General features: G+C 45.2%; 1 non-coding gene across 1 annotated transcript; it reads left to right on the forward strand.

Annotated features, from left to right (window-relative positions):
• Positions 1–15266: 15266 nt before the first annotated feature.
• Positions 15267–15340, forward strand: trnan-guu (transfer RNA asparagine (anticodon GUU)). The gene has a single exon. It is a non-coding gene; the product is annotated as a tRNA-Asn (tRNA).
• The last annotated feature ends 203 nt before the right edge of the window (positions 15341–15543 follow it).

Here is a 15543-nt window from a genome sequence, read left to right on the forward strand (position 1 = left end):
AATCTGAGGAGTGTTTGAAACATTATGTAGAGCCCAATCAGAGTTCAGAACAGACGGGAATTAGTTTTTCAGAAATGAACCAGGCCAGCTGACAGCTGAGAGTCAGTGAAAATTTTTTAGGATCTTATATTTCTCTTACTTATGAGTAGGAATAAAATTAGATCTTGTATGAAGGTACTAAATCTAGTACTAAATGAAGGGCAAGTTAGAATGCAGTAAGACAGAAGCCAAGGGGCATTGATTGGGAGCAGCCACTGTTAGACAAGTCCAGGCCTGACATGTGGGAGTTGTTTAAAGACCAGCAGATCCGAGTTTGATATTGAGGTACAGGATTTATCCACATTTGAAAAGGCTTAGGGACAATCAGCATGGTTTTGTGTGGGCAGATCACGCAACATTGATCGAGGGTTTGGTGGTGGTGATACAGGTTATAAGATACAGGAGTAGAATTAGGCCATTTGGCCCATCAAGTCTGCTCTGTCATTTCATCATGGCTGATACATCTTTCCTCTGAGCCCCAATCTCCTGAACTTCTCCCTGTATCCCTTCATGCACTGACCAATCAAGAACCAATCAACCTCCACCTTAAATACCTAAAGTCTTGGCCTCCACAGCTGCCACCTGTGGCAATGAATTCCACAGATTCACCACTCTCTGAAGAAATACTTCCTCATCTTCATTCTAAAAGGATGCCACTCTCTTCTGAGGATGTGTCCTCTGGTCTTAGACACTCCCATCCTCTCCACATCAACTTTATCAAGGCCTTTCACCATTCGATAGGTTTCAATTCGTCATCCCTCATTGTTCTAACTTCCAGGGAATAAGGGCCCAGAGCCATCAAACACTCTTCATATGACAAGCTGTTTAATCCTGGAATCATTTTTGAGAATCTCGTTTGAAACCCATCCAGTTTCAGCTCATCCTTCTGAAGATAAAGGGCCCAAAACTGCTCCCAATACTCCAAGTGAGACCCCAGTACTTTATAAAGTCTCAACATTGCATCCTTGCTCTTATATTCTAGTCCTCTTGAAATGAATGCTAACATATTTGACTTCCTCACCACAGACTCCACCTGCAAATTAATCTTGAGAACCAGCACAATGACTCCCAAATCCCTTTGCACCTCACTTTAGACAATAGGTGCAGAAGTAGACCATTCGGCCCTTCGAGCCTGCACCGCCATTTGAGATCATGGCTGATCATCTACTATCAATACCCGGTTCCTGCCTTGTCCCCATATCCCTTGATTCCCCTATCCATAAGATACCTATCTAGCTCCTTCTTGAAAGCATCCAGAGAATTGGCCTCCACTGCCTTCCGAGGCAGTGCATTCCAGACCCCCACAACTCTCTGGGAGAAGAAGTTTTTCCTTAACTCTGTCCTAAATGACCTACTCATTATTCTCAAACCATGCCCTCTGGTACTGGACTCTCCCAGCATCTGGAACATATTTCCTGTCTCTATCTTGTCTAATCCCTTAATAATCTTATATGTTGCAATCAGATCCCCTCTCAATCTCCTTAATTCCAGCCTGTACAAGCCCAGTCTCTCTAACCTCTCTGCGTAAGACAGTCCGGACATCCCGGGGATTAACCTTGTGAATCTACGCTGCACTTCCTCTATAGCCAGGATGTCCTTCCTTAACCCTGGAGACCAAAACTGTACACAATACTCCAGGTGTGGTCTCACCAGGGCTCTGTACAAATGCAAGAGGATTTCCTTGCTCTTGTACTCAATTCCCTTTGTAATAAAGGCCAACATTCCATTAGCCTTCTTCACTGCCTGCTGCACTTGCTCATTCACCTTCAGTGACTGATGAACAAGGACTCCTAGATCTCTTTGTGTTTCTCCCTTACCTAACTCTACACCTTTCAGATAATAATCTGCCTTCCTGTTCTTACTCCCAAAGTGGATAACCTCACACTTATTCACATTAAACGTCATCTGCCAAGTATCTGCCCACTCACCCAGCCTATCCAAGTCACCCTGAATTCTCCTAACATCCTCATCACGTCACACTGCCACCCAGCTTAGTATCATCAGCAAATTTGCTGATGTTATTCTCAATGCCTTCATTTCGGGCTGAGAACCTTCATCAGGATGAGAACATGGAATATCACTGCCATGGATGTGGTGTACGCTCTGAAATGCCAGGGCCGCACTCTCTATGGCTTTGGCGGCTGAAAAACATACCGAGCTCTGTGGCACCCCACTATTCACCACCTGCCATTCCGAGAAACACCCATTCACCGCTACCCTTTGCTTTCTATCTGCCAACCAGTTTTCTATCCATGTCAATATCTTCCCCCCAATGCCACGAGCTCTGATTTTACCCACCAATCTCCTATGTGGGACATTACAAGTGCCTTCTGAAAATCGAGGTACACTACATCCACTGGATCTCCCTTGTCTAACTTCCTGGTTACATCCTCGGAAAACTCCAATAGATTAGTCAAGCATGATTTGCCCTTGGTAAATCCATGCTGGCTCGGCCCAATCCTATCACTGCTATCCAGATATGCCACTATTTCATCTTTAATAATGGACTCTAGCATCTTCCCCACTACTGATGTTAGGCTGACAGAATGAAAGTTCTCTGTTTTCTCCCTCCCTCCTTTCTTAAAAAGTGGGATAACATTAACCATTCTCCAATCCTCAGGAACTGATCCTGAATCTAAGGAACATTGGAAAATGATTACCAATGCATCTGCAATTTCCAGGGCCACCTCCTTTAGTACCCTAGGATGCAGACCATCTGGACCTGGGGATTTGTCAGCCTTCAGTCCCATCAGTCTACTCATCACCGTTTCCTTCCTAATGTCAATCTGTTTCATTTCCTCTGTTACCCTATGTCCTTGGCCCATCCATACATCTGGGAGATTGCTTGTGTCTTCCCTAGTGAAGACAGATCTAAAGTACTTATTAAATTCTTCTGCCATTTCTCTGTTTCCCATAACAATTTCACCCAATTCATTCTTCAAGGGCCCAACATTGTTCTTAACTGTCTTCTTTCTCTTCACATACCTAAAAAAGCTTTTGCTATCCTCCTTTATATTCCTGGCTAGCTAGCATTCGTACCCCATTTTTTCTCCCCGTATTGCCTTTTTAGTTAAGTTCTGTTGTTCCTTAAAAATTTCCCAATCATCTGTCCTCCCACTCACCTTAGCTCTGTCATACTTCCTTTTTTTTAATGCTATGCAAACTCTGACTTCCTTTGTCAACCACTGTGGCCCCTTCCCCCCCTTTGAATCCTCCGTTCTCCAGAGGATGAACTGATTTTGCACCTTGTGCATTATTCCCAAGAATACCCGCCATTGCTGTTCCACTGTCTTCTCTGCTAGGATATCCGTCCAGTTAACTTTGGCCAGCTCCTCCCCCATGGCTCCATAGTCTCCCCTGTTCAACTGCAACACTGACACCTCCGATCTGCCCTCTCAAATTGCAGATAAAAACTTACCATATTATGGTCACTACCTCCTAATGGCTCCTTTACTTCAAGATCGCTTATCAAATCCTGTTCATTACACAAGTCTAAATCCAGAACAGCCTTGTCCCTGGTCAGCTCTCGTACAAGCTGTTCCAAGAATGCATCCCGTAGGCACTCTACAAACTCCCTATCCTGGGGTCCAGCACCAACCTGATTGTCCCAATTCACCTGCATGTTGAAATCCCCCATAACTACTGCAACATTACCTTTGCCACATGCCAATGTTAACTCCCTATTCAACTTGCACCCAATATCAATGCTACTGTTTGGTGGCCTGTAGACAACACCCATTAGGGTCTTTTTGCCCTTACTGTTCCTCAGTTCTATCCACACAGACTCTACTTCTCCTGATCCTATGTCCCCCCCCTTGCAAAGGACTGAACCTCATTCCTCACCAACAGGGCCACCTCACCCCCTCTGCCCACATTTCTGTCCCTACGATAGCACGTATACCCTTGTACATTCATTTCCCAGGTCTGATCTCCCTGCAGCCATGTCTCCATTATCCCAACAACATCATAGTTACCCATTCGCACCTGAGCTTCAAGCTCATCCACCTTGTTTCTGACACCGTGCATTCAGATATAGAATTTTTAGCCCATTTCTCCTCTCTCTGTTTAAATCGCTGCCTATTGTGCTTAACCCAGCTCCCCAAACTCCCATCGGGCTATACGCCCCTTGAATTTTGTTGTCCTTCCTAAATTTACTTATTCTTACTGCACATTTAACTCCATGTTCCGTCAGACCATCCTCCTGTACATGTGTCCTCCTTATCACTTGTTCCGCCTCACCTTTCTCTACCACACACTTAATATTCCGGAACCATGTAGCCCCCACCTGCCCTTTATTCTTCATCTCGCTATCCTCTCTCACATTCTGGATCCCTGCCCCCTGCAAATTTAGTTTAAACCCCCCCGAGAAGCACTAGCAAACTTTCCTGCAAGAATGTTAGTACCACTCCAGTTCAGGTGTAAACCGTCCCTTCGGAACAGATCCCACCTTCCCTGGAACAAAGCCCAATTATCTAAAAACCTGAAGCCCTTCCTCCTGCACCATCCTCTCAGCCACGTATTAATCTGTATAATCCTTCTGTTCCTTGCCTCACTCACACGTGGCACAGGTAGCAATCCTGAGATTGTTACCCTGGAGGTCCTGCCCTTCAGCTTCACACCTAACTCCCTGAACTCACTACGCAGGACCCCCTCACTACCCCTACCCACGTCGTTGGTCCCTACATGGACCACAACATCTGGGTTCTTGCCCTCCCTGTCGAGAATAACCTGCACCTGATCTGAGATGTCCCGGACCCCGGCACCAGGGAGGCAACATACCATCCGAGACTCCCGATCTTCCCCACAAAATCTCCTATCCGCCCCCCGACGATAGAATCCCCTATCACTACCGCTCTCTTCTCTTCCCTCCTCCCCTTCCTAGTCGAGGGTCCAACCTCAGTGCCAGAGACAGGACCACTGCAACTTGTTCCTGGTAGGTCATCCCCACCAACAGTATCCAAAACGGTATACTTATTGTTGATGGGAACGGCCACAGGGGTGCTCTGCTCTCTCTGTCTGCTCCCCCTGCCTCTCTTGACTGTCACCCATTTGCCTACCTCCTGTCTTTTCAGTGTGACTACCTCCCGATGACTCTTATATATCTCTGCCTCTGCCTCCCGAATGATCCGTAGTTCATCCAGCTCCTGCTCCAATTCCCTAACTCGGTCTGATAGGAGCTGCAGCTGGATGAACCTTTTGCAGGTGTGGTCATCAGGGACAACTGTGTTGACCCTGACCTCCCACATACTGCATACGGAGCACACCACTGCTCTAACTGTCTCCCCCATTACCTGATCCCAGATTAGTCAGAATAGATGAAAAAAGTACCTACTGACCTTACCTTTTTAACCTCAGCAAGCACGTACTCAGGCTCACTGATTTCCTCTCACCAAAGTCCACTTGCACCGAAGCCTGCTGAGCTAAAGCCCAGCACTCTACTCCCACGAACTCCACTGCCTGCTGCTAAAAGTGGGCCTCTTTTTAAACCCCGCGCTCGCTGCTGATGTCACCCGCACCTGCGCAGTTTTACCTTCCTCCTCAGGTACTGCCCAGGGAGGTCAGACGGTTTTGGCCTACCTACAACGGCTGATACTCCGATCCTCTGATCTCCAGTCGTCTGTCGACCTCCAGCACTCCTTACTCCCGCTCCGCTGCCCACACCAACACTGCCCGCTGCTAAAAGTGGGCTTTTTTCTGTATCTTTTCTCCCTTTAGAAAATAGTCAACCCTAATATCTCTTCAACCGAAGTGCATGACCATACACTTCCCAATTCTGTATTCCATCTGCCACTTATTTGCCCATTCGCTTCATCTGTCTGTCTTTCCCTATTTCCTCAAAAATACCTGTGCATCCACCTGTCTCTTCATATCATCTGCATATTTTGCAACAAATCCATCAACTCCATCATTCAAATCATTGACATATAACGTAAAAAGAATCAGTCCCAACATCTTGGTGCTTGATGAGGGCAAGACTGTGGACATGATCTCTATAGAGCTTAGTAAGGCATTTGAAAAAGACCCGTGGGATTCAATATAAATTGCTATTTCAATTCAGAAATGGATTCCTCATAGAAAGCTAAGTAGTGCTGGAAGTCCATGAACAGTGGTGATCCACAAGGATTGAAGCTGGGAATTATGCTGATTGTGATATATATCGATGTTTGGATGAAAATGTTGATGGGTGGTTTACAAGTTTACAGGTGACAGCAAGATTGGTGGAATTGTGGACAGTGTAAACATTGATCAATGCACACAATGGGATATAGATCACAAACAGATATGCAGAGAAGTTGCAGAAGGAATTTAATCTGGGAGGGAATGCGGTTTTGCACTTTGGGAGGTCAAATGAAAGAAGAAAGTATAATGTTAATGATTGACTCCTTCCCAGCATTGGTGTAAAGAGTGATCTTGGGATCCAGGCACATAGTTCACTGAACGTGGCTGCACAATGGGATAAGGTGTACAGAACGCTGGTCCCGACTAGTCAGGGTGTTGAGTAAGGGAGTCATGTATTAAGACAGGCACACAAACGTACAGGGAATGGACCATGTCCAGGTAGGCGTGTTCAGCTCCTTCAAGTCAGTATTTAGTTGATAGATAGATAGATAGATACTTTATTCATCCCCATGGGGAAATTCAACTTTTTTCCAATGTCCCATACACTTGTTGTAGCAAAACTAATTACATACAATACTTAACTCAGTAAAACATATGATATACATCTAAATCACTATCTCAAAAAGCATTAATAATAGCTTTTAAAAAGTTCTTAAGTCCTGGCGGTAGAATTGTAAAGCCTAATGGTATTGGGGAGTATTGACCTCTTCATCCTGTCTGAGGAGCATTGCATCGATAGTAACCTGTCGCTGAAACTGCTTCTCTGTCTCTGGATGGTGCTATGTAGAGGATGTTCAGAGTTATCCATAATTGACCGTAGCCTACTCAGCGCCCTTCGCTCAGCTACCGATGTTAAACTCTCCAGTACTTTTGATGCACCATTGGCAGCAATTACAGCCTTGAGTCTGTGTGGATAGGTCTCTATCAGCTTTGCACATCTGGACACTGCAATTTTTCCCCATTCTTCCTTACAAAACTACTCAAGATCTGTCAGAATGCATACAGTTTGTGAGTGAAAAGCTCTTTTCAAATCCAGCTACAGATTGAAGTCTGGACTCTGACTTGGCCACTCCGGGACATTAACTTTGCTGTTTTAATGCATTCCTATGCAGCTTTGGTTTTAAGCTCGTGGTCATTGTCTTGCTGGAAAACAAATCTTCTCCCAACTCTCAGTTTTCTTGCAGACTGTGTTACGTTTTCCTCCAGGATTTCCCTGTATTTTGCTGCATTCATTTTACCCTCTACCTTCACAAGCTTTCCAGGGCTTGCTGCAGTGAAGCACAATGCACCATGCTCCACAGTAGGGATGGTGTGTTTTTGATGATGTGCAGTGTTTGGCTTACATCAAACTTACGAGATCAGTCTGATTGCAAAAAAAGTTCTATTTTACTTTCAGACCATAGAACCTTCTTCCAGCTGGCTTCAGAGTCCCTCTTGTCCTCTGACAAACTCCAGGTGAGATTTCATGAGAGCTTTTTTCAACAGTGGCTTTCTCTTTGCCACTCCCTGATAAACCTGTGACAGGTGAAACACCTGGGCAACTATCATTGTATGCAAAATCTCTCCCATTTTAGCCATGGAAGCTTGAGTTATCAAAGGTTGAGTTATCTAGAGTTATCAAAGGTGTTTTGGTAGCCTCTCTCTCTAGTTCTCTTCTTGCACAGCTGCTCAATTTTTGAACACTGTCTGCTCGAGGTAGATTTACAGCTGTGCCATATTCTTTCCACTTCTGGATGATAGAGATCTAGAAGATTATAAGGCTACTAGGAAGGTGCTTAAGGAGGAAATTAGGAGAGCCAGAAGGCCTTGGCGGGCAGGATTAAGCAAAACCCCAAGGCATTCTACAAGTATGTGAAGAGCAAGAGGATAAGACATGACAGAATAGGACTTATCAAGCGTGACAGTGGGAAAGCGTGTATGCAACAGGAGGAAATAGCAGAGGTACCTAATGAATACTTTACTTCAGTGTTCACTATGGAAAAGGATCTTAGTGATTGTCGTGATGACTTGCAGCAGACTGAAAAGCTTGGGCATATAGATATTAAGAAAGAGGATGTGCTGGAACTTTTGGAAAGTTGGATAAGTCACTGGGACCGGACGAAATGTACCCCAGGCTACATGGGGTAGGCAAGGGGTGGAGATTGCCGAGCCTCTGGCGATGCTCTTTGCATCATCAATGGGGACGGGAGAGGTTCTGGAGGATTGTGGATGTTGTTCCTTTATTCAAGAACGGGAGTAGAGATAGCCCAGGAAATTACAGACCAGTGAGTCTTACCTCAGTGGTTGGTAAGATGATGGAGAAGATCCTGAGAGGCAGGATTTATGAACATTTGGAGAGCTATAATATGATTAGGAGTAGTCAGCATGGCTTTGTAAAGGGCAGGATGTGCCTTACAAGCCTGATTGGATTTTTTGAGGATGTGACTAAACACATTCATGAAGGATGAGCAGTAGATATAGTGCATATGGATTTCAGCAAGGCATTTGATAAGGTACCCCATGCAAGGCACTTGATAAGGTACCCCATGCAAGGCTTACTGAGAAAGTAAGGAAGCATGGGATCCAAGGGGACATTGCTTTGTGGATCCAGAACTGGCCTGCCCACAGAAGGAAAAGAATGGTTGTAGACGGGTCATACTCTGCATGGAGGTCGGTCACCAGTTCTGGGACCCTTCGTGATCTTTATAAATGACCTGGATGAGGAAGTGGAAGGATGGGTTAGTAAGTTTGCTGATGACACAAAGGTTGGAGGAGTAGTGGATAGTGTGGACGGCTGTCAGAGGTTACAGCGGAACATTGATAGGATGCAAAACTGGGCTGAGAAGAGGCAGATGGAGTTCAACCCAGTTAAGTCCGAAGTGGTTCATTTTGATAGGTCAAATATGATGGCAGGATATAGTATTAATGGTAAGACTCTTTGCAGTGTGAAGGATCAGAGTGATCTTGGGGTCTGAGTCCATAGACGCTCAAAACAGCTGCGCAGGTTGACTCAGTGGTTGAAAAGGCATAGGGTGTATTGGCCTTCATCAATCGTGGAATTGAATTTAGGAGCCGAGAGGTAATGTTGCAGCTATACACAACCCTGGTCAGAACCCACTTGGAGTACTGTGCTCAGTTTTGGTCACCTCTCTACAGGAAGGATGTGGAAGCCATAGAAAGGGTGCAGAGGAGATTTACAAAGACGTTGCCTGGATTGGGTAGCATACTTTATGAGAATAGGTTGAATGAACTCAGCCTATTCTCTTTGGAGCAAAGGAGGATGAGAGGTGAACTGATAGAGGTGTACAAGATGATGAGAGGCATTGATAGTGTGGATAGTCAGAGGCTTTTTCCCAGGGCTGAAATGGCTGCCACAAGCGGACACAGGTTGAAGGTACTGGGGAGTAGGTACAGAGATGTCAGAGGTAAGTTTTTTTACTCAGAGAGTGGTGAGTGCATGGAATGGACTGCCGGCAACAGTGGTAGAAGCAGATACGATAGGGTCTTTTAAGAGGCTTTTCGATAGGTCCATGGAGCTTCGAAAAATAGAGGGCTATAGGTGAGCCTGGTAATTTTTAAGATAGGGACATGTTCGGCACAACTTTGTGGGCCGAAGGGCCTGTATGGTGCTGTAGGTTTTCTATGTTTCTATGACTAAACTGGACTCCAAGGGTATTCAGTGACTTGGAAATTTTCTTGTATCAGTCTCCTGACTTGTGCTTTTCAATAAGCGTTTTGCAGAGCTTCTTGGAGTGTTCTTTTGTCTTCATGGTGTAGTCTTTGCCAGGATACTGACTACCAACAGTCGTGTATTTTTACTACAATCAATTGAAACACCTTGACTGCACATGGTGATCTCCATTTAACTGATAATGTAACTCCTAAAACCAATTGGCTGCACCAGTGATGATTTGGTGTGTTATATTAAAGGAGGTGAATACTTATACAGACAATTATTTTGTGACTTCTATCTGTAATTAATTTAGAGCACTTTGTAGAGATCTGTTTTCACTTTGACACAAGAGTCTTTTTCTGCTGATCAGTTAAAAAAAGCCAAATGTAATCCACTGTGATTCAATATCGTAAAACAATAAAACATGGGGCATGAATACTTTTCATAGGCACTATACACGTAGGGACAGTGATGGTGAAAGCGAAGGGAAAGAAGACACAGTGAGGAGTGGTCTCAAGATCCTCAGGTGTTCCTCCCGATGGGATAAAGCACAAAAGGGGAAATATCAAAGAGAGATGAGAATGGAGCTGTGATTGTCATGAGAGATTTAATCAGAAGCAGACTGGTTTAGTGGGAACCTGGAACACAGAACTTCAGGATGGACTTACCTAAAACACTCAGAACCCAGGACAATGGATTTCTGTTGGACAAAGGTATTAATGGTCAAATAGTGAACCAACCCCCTCAAAAAGCTACCAAAATGCTCCCACTCCCTGTGCACCAGTAACAGGACTTTTATATGGGAATTTGGTGAGGAGCTCTGGGTAATATTAGGAGCTGGCTAACAGCTTGGTCAAAGTGGGAGGGTGCAAATATCTTCTCAGAGGATAAGGGGTTCAGTGGAACAAGCCCACAGCTGAGAATGAAGGTAACAAACCCCACTGCAGTGGAGGACTGCTGTTCCCAGGGTTGTCCAGGATAGAAACAGACCCTCTGGCCCATCACATTTATGCTCCTCATCACGCACAGCTATACTAATCGCACTTTCCTGCATTAATTTCATATCCCTCCAAGCCTTGCTCACTGAAGTACCTGTGCATGTGTCTCTAATATTGTTACACAGTTCCCTGTATGTGGCATCACAGGTAGACAGGGTTGTGTGTTCTACTTGCCTTATCAGCCAAAGAACTGCCTCTCATTAGACAAAGGAGATCCAGTGGATGTAGTGTACCTCGATTTTCAGAAGGCATTTGATAAGGTCCCACATAGGAGATTGGTGGGTAAAATCAGAGCTCATGGCATTGGGGGGGGGGGGGGGGAAGACATTCACATGGATAGACAACTGGTTGGCAGATAGAAAGCAAAGGGTAACGGTGAATGGGTGTTTCTCGGAATGTCAGGTGGTGACTGGTGGGGTGCCACAGGGCTCGGTATTGGGACCACAGCTGTTTACGATTTACGTCAACGATTTAGATGAAGGCATTGAGAATAACATCAGCAAATTTGCTGATGATACTAAGCTGGGTGGCAGTGTGACATGTGATGAGGATGTTCGGAGAATTCAGGGTGACTTGGATAGGCTGGGTGAGTGGGCAGATACTTGGCAGATGACGTTTAATGTGAATAAGTGTGAGGTTATCCCCTTTGGGAGTAAGAACAGGAAGGCAGATTATTATCTGAACAGTGTAGAGTTAGGTAAGGGAGTAATACAAAGAGATCTAGGAGTCCTTGTTCATCAGTCACCGAAGGTGAATGAGCAAGTGCAGCAGGCAGTGAAGAAGGCTAATGGAATGTTGGCCTTTATAACAAAGGGAATTGAGTACAAGAGCAAGGAAATCCTCTTGCATTTGTACAGAGCCCTGGTGAGACCACACCTGGAGTATTGTGTACAGATTTGGTCTCCAGGGTTAAGGAAGGACATCCTGGCTGTGGAGGAAGTGCAGCGTAGATTCACGAGGTTAATTCCTGGGACGTCCGGACTGTCTTACGCAGAGAGGTTAGAGAGACTGGGCTTGTACATGCTGGAATTAAGGAGATTGAGAGGGGATCTGATTGAAACATATAAGATTATTAAGGGATTGGATAAGATAGAGGCAGGAAATATGTTCCAGATGCTGGGAGAGTCCAGTACCAGAGGGCATGGTTTGAGAATAAGGGGTAGGTCATTTAGGACAGAGTTAAGGAAAAACTTCTTCTCCCAGAGAGTTGTGGGGGTCTGGAATGCACTGCCTCGGAAGGCAGTGGAGGCCAATTCTCTGGATGCTTTCAAGAAGGAGCTAGATAGGTATCTTATGGATAGGGGAATCAAGTGATATGGGGACAAGGCAGGAACCGGGTATTGATAGTAGATGATCAGCCATGATCTCAAAATGGCGGTGCAGGCTCGAAGGGCCGAATAGTCTACTTCTGCACCTATTGTCTATTGTATATTGTCTATTAGAATTGTACAGAACTGTAAAAGACACATTTAAAGGGGATCTGAGGGGTAAATATTTCACACAGAGAATAGCTGGCATCCGGAATTAACCTCCCAAAACAGAGTCAGTGATTTATACAGAACTGAAACCGTCCCTTCGGTAAAACTCATCCACGCCGACCAAGTTGTCGACCTGAACTCGTCCCATCCGCCTGCATTAGGCCCGTGTCCCTCTCAACCTTTCCTATCCATGTAACTGTGCAAATATGGTTGAAATATTGTACCTGAGGCAGAGAGCCGGTGCGGTGAGGCGCTGACAGACACTCACTGTTCCGTGGGCAGGAAGAGGAGAGGCCGATTCCCACAGTGGAGCCGAAACCCCAACAAGATCGACTCCACTTTACTACAACCCCGTGACCGCCATTCCGGACCGTTCCCCTGGAAACGACGTCGGTAAAAAACACTGTGACGTCAGCGCGTCACGGGGAGCAATATCGTGTGACACGTGACGTGAGTCAGCAGCCCGGGGGCGGGGCAGAGGAAGCTGTCAATCAGTGGAGCCGCTGAAAAACTAGTGAGAATTGTGACAGAGTGGGAATAGTGGGGGATTTCGGTGAATGGTGACCCCTCTCCCTCCCTTGGGACTTCAGTGTGTTATAGACAGTAATATTCATATTTTCATTTGACTCCGGTCTTATAAATACTTAATGTTTGTATTTTGTATATTTTTGTTTCGATGATCTTTTATAATTTTGGGTAAAAAACATTGGAACAAGATCACTGAACATTTCATGAAAAAAGAAAGTTACGGAAAAATATTGCAAAACCAAAAATTTAATCCAAAGTAAGTTGTTATCACAATACGCATATGTCACCATATAGTCCAAAGTACAAGGTAAAATTTATTCTCACAATACAGACGTGTCACCAGATACAACGCTGAGATTCTTTTTCTGCGGGTATTATTAGCAAAACTATAGAACAGTAACTGTGAACTGTAAATATGAGGAACTATAAACTGTTATCAAACTGTGCAAATGCAGAAAAATAAATAGCAATAAATATCGAGCAGGAATTAATGATATAACACAATCCTGAAATGAATGTAACTATCCACTTTTGTTCAAGCCCCTGATGGTTGAGGGGTAGTAACCGTTCTTGAACCTGGTGCTGCGAGTCCTGAGGTATCTGTACCTTCTGCCTGATGGTAGCAGTGAGAAAAGAGCATTGTCTGGGTGGTGAGGATCTATGATGATTTATGTTGCTTTCCTACAGCAATATTTCATGTGGAAGGGCTCAGTGGTAATGAATGTTTTAACTGTGATATACCTGGGCTGGATCCACTACCCTTCGTGGTATTTTCCACTCAAAGGCCTATGTTCCACTATGTTCCACTATGTTCCTATACCAGGCTGTATTACAGCCAGTCAGCACACTTTCCACCACACATTTATAGAAGCTTGCCAAGGTTTTCAATGACATGCTGAACCTCCGCAGAGTCCTGAGCAAGTACAGGTGCTGTTGTGCTTTCATTGTATAAGGTCCAGGACAGGTCAGGAATTTAAAGTTACTTACTCTCTCCAACTCAGTTCGTCCTTTGAGTACTGGCTCCGGTATCTCCAGTTTCCTCTCCTAAAGTCCACAATCAGTCCCTTGGTTTACTGTCATTGAGTAAGTGGTTGTTGTTATTATGTCAATCAGCCAGATTTTCGATCTCCCTCCTGTATGATAATTCATAACTCCCTTTGATACAGCCCACAACAGTAGTGTAATCAGTAAACTTGTATATGGTAACACAGACAAAATGCTGGTGGAACGCAGCAGGCCAGGCAATATCTATAGGAAGAAGTACAGACGACGTTTCGGGCCGAGACCCTTCGTCAAGACTGACTGAAAGAAGAGATAGTAGGAGATTTGAAAGTGGGAGGGAGAGGGGGAGAACTGAAATGATAGGAGAAGACCGGAGAGGGAGGGATGAAGCTAAGAGCTGGAAAGTTGATTGGCAAAAGGGATACACAGCTGGAGAAGGGAAAGGATCATGGGATGGGAGGCTGAGGGAAAGAAAGGGGTAGGGGAGCACCAGAGGGAGCTGGACAGCAGGCAAGGAGTGATTGTGAAAGGGACAGAGGGGGAAAAAAAGGAAAAAGAGGGAAAAGGGCGAAAATAAATAATAAATAAATAAATAAGTCGATGGATGGATGAATGAATAAGCAAACAATAAATAAATAAATAGATAGGTGATGGGGTAAGAAGGTGAGGAGGGGCATTAACGGAAGTTAGAGAAATCAGTCTTCATGCCATCAGGTTGGAGGCCACCCAGACAGAATATAAGGTGTTGTTCCTCCAACCTGAATGTGGCTTCATCTCGACGGTAGAGGAGGCCATAGATTGACATATCAGAATGGGAATGGGACGTGGAATTAAAATGTGTGGCCACTGGGAGATCCTGCATGTTTGCAAACTTGTATATTGTGTTGGAGCTGTACTTAGCCACACAGTTATAGGTCGAAAGCGAGTGGAGCTGGGGGCTAAGCTCACGTCCCTGTGATGCTCCTGTGCTGACAGAGATTGTGGAGGAGATGTGTTTGCCAATCCGAACTGACTGCGGTTTGCAACTGAGGAAATCCAGGAACCAATCGCACAAGTGGGTATTGAAGCCCATGTCTTGCAGTGTGCGGATTAGTTCTGAGGGCATGATGGTGTTAAATGCTGAGCTGTAGTCAATAAAGGGCATCCAGATGTTTGCATCTTTGGTGTCCAGATGTTCCAGAGTTGTGTGAAGAGCCAACGAGACACATCTGCTGTTGCTTCAGTAGGTGAATTGCAGAGGATCCAAGTCACCATTCAGACAAGAGCTGATTTGCTTCAACACCTGCCTCTCAAAACATATGTGGTTTCAGCGTTTTCAGTTTTATGTCGTCCGTCACCCTCTGGTGCAAACCATTCATGTAGACCGTGAAAAGCCGGGTCACAGCATCAATTGTTAGTCACCATCTTGCAACGCTGGAGTGGACCATTTATAGAAGCCTTTTCTGGATAGTCTCTGTGGCGCAATCGGTGAGCGCGTTCGGCTGTTAACCGAAAGGTTGGTGGTTCGAGCCCACCCAGGGACGCTGGTGTCCAGCAGCTTTTGCCGTGCGTTGTATTGCCCGCTGGGAAACCCTGAGCTGTCCGGAGATCGGCGTTCCTGCTACTGCCTCACCACGTTCAGTGGCATTTAAAATGTTTGTTGTCGCGTACCGAGATACAGAAAGCTTCGCTTTCACGCTGTTCCGAGAGATCAGATCATTCCACAGTGTATTGAGAGAGAACAATG

Source organism: Hemitrygon akajei, chromosome 28, assembly GCF_048418815.1.
Source record: "Hemitrygon akajei chromosome 28, sHemAka1.3, whole genome shotgun sequence".
Taxonomy (NCBI): Eukaryota; Metazoa; Chordata; class Chondrichthyes; order Myliobatiformes; family Dasyatidae; genus Hemitrygon; species Hemitrygon akajei.